The sequence below is a fragment of the Octopus bimaculoides genome, chromosome 4 (genome assembly GCF_001194135.2).
Source record: "Octopus bimaculoides isolate UCB-OBI-ISO-001 chromosome 4, ASM119413v2, whole genome shotgun sequence".
NCBI classification, from domain to species: domain Eukaryota; kingdom Metazoa; phylum Mollusca; class Cephalopoda; order Octopoda; family Octopodidae; genus Octopus; species Octopus bimaculoides.
This window is the reverse complement of record NC_068984.1, coordinates 137,975,234-137,976,213: the sequence shown is the minus strand read 5'-3', so window position 1 is coordinate 137,976,213 and position 980 is coordinate 137,975,234. Positions and strand designations below refer to the sequence as shown.

Genomic DNA, 980 nt, shown 5'->3' with positions numbered 1-980 from the left:
TCAATTGTTTTATTGAAGGTTTCATTGTTGTTTGTTTTGCTACTGTCATTAAATGCAGTGTCCGTTTTGTAGTTAGTGATTTCGTCACTGAGACTACGAGGTAGGTCAAACGATATTTCTTCTTTCTTCTTTTTTTTTTACTTTTATTTACTTAAAAAAAAAAGATTGTTCTTCTCAATAGGTGCTATGACAGGTGAGTTACAGACCTAGTAAGAAATACAATGATTAACAACTCACTTCACTGTGTATAGTAAGGTTCACTTTTTGTTGGTAAATGTGAATGTTCTGTTTTACAAATTTGGTGTCTTCACTTTTGCCTTTAATTTTGACAGATCTAGGCCATGATGCAAAAGTTAATTAGAAGCTTTACACAAGAAATCCAAACAGATACTGCTAAAATATATACAAAAATTTAAAACAAACAGACAAGCTTTTAATATTGAGATGAACTTAGAATGCTTTAACTTGACTACAGACAGCAAGAAGTTTGGTAAGTAAATTATAGTTTTACAACAATATATCACTTCGTTGTTTTATTTAGTACTATTCTGAACGGTCAAAACACAAAGCTTGAATAATAAATCTTAGACGTTTCTTTTCACATTAAAACTGTATACTGTTACGTTTAAGAAAATAAACAACGATTTTCCAAGCAAACAGAGTTAACTTATATGCTGTGGCATAGTAACAATAAGAATTGGTATTACCAGTTTGAATATATATTTATTATATACGCAACACAAAAGAGGGTATATATGATTTCAAATATCTTTATATTTTCTTAAGTAGAGAGGGTCAATACATAAACTTATGAACACTGTCAAGTATTTCGTTTGCGTACATAATAATGACATGGCACCTTTATGCTTCAATATGCAACTTAAAGAGAAATTTTGTGAACAGAAAGCAAAAACAGAGCTAATCAAATATAGCTAAGTTCCTTTAACAATGAAAGATTTTGAACGTAAGATTTTATATAT

General features: G+C 29.2%; 1 protein-coding gene across 1 annotated transcript in view; it reads left to right on the top strand.

Moving 5' to 3' along the window:
- The first annotated feature begins 278 nt into the window (after window positions 1-278).
- Window positions 279-980, top strand: part of LOC106878515 (solute carrier organic anion transporter family member 4A1) — a 40,845-nt gene continuing 40,143 nt past the window's right edge. Inside the window, exon 1 of the mRNA XM_052967689.1 lies at window positions 279-490. The gene's annotated coding sequence lies outside the window, so the exon portion shown is untranslated. The remainder of the gene's footprint in view (window positions 491-980) is intronic.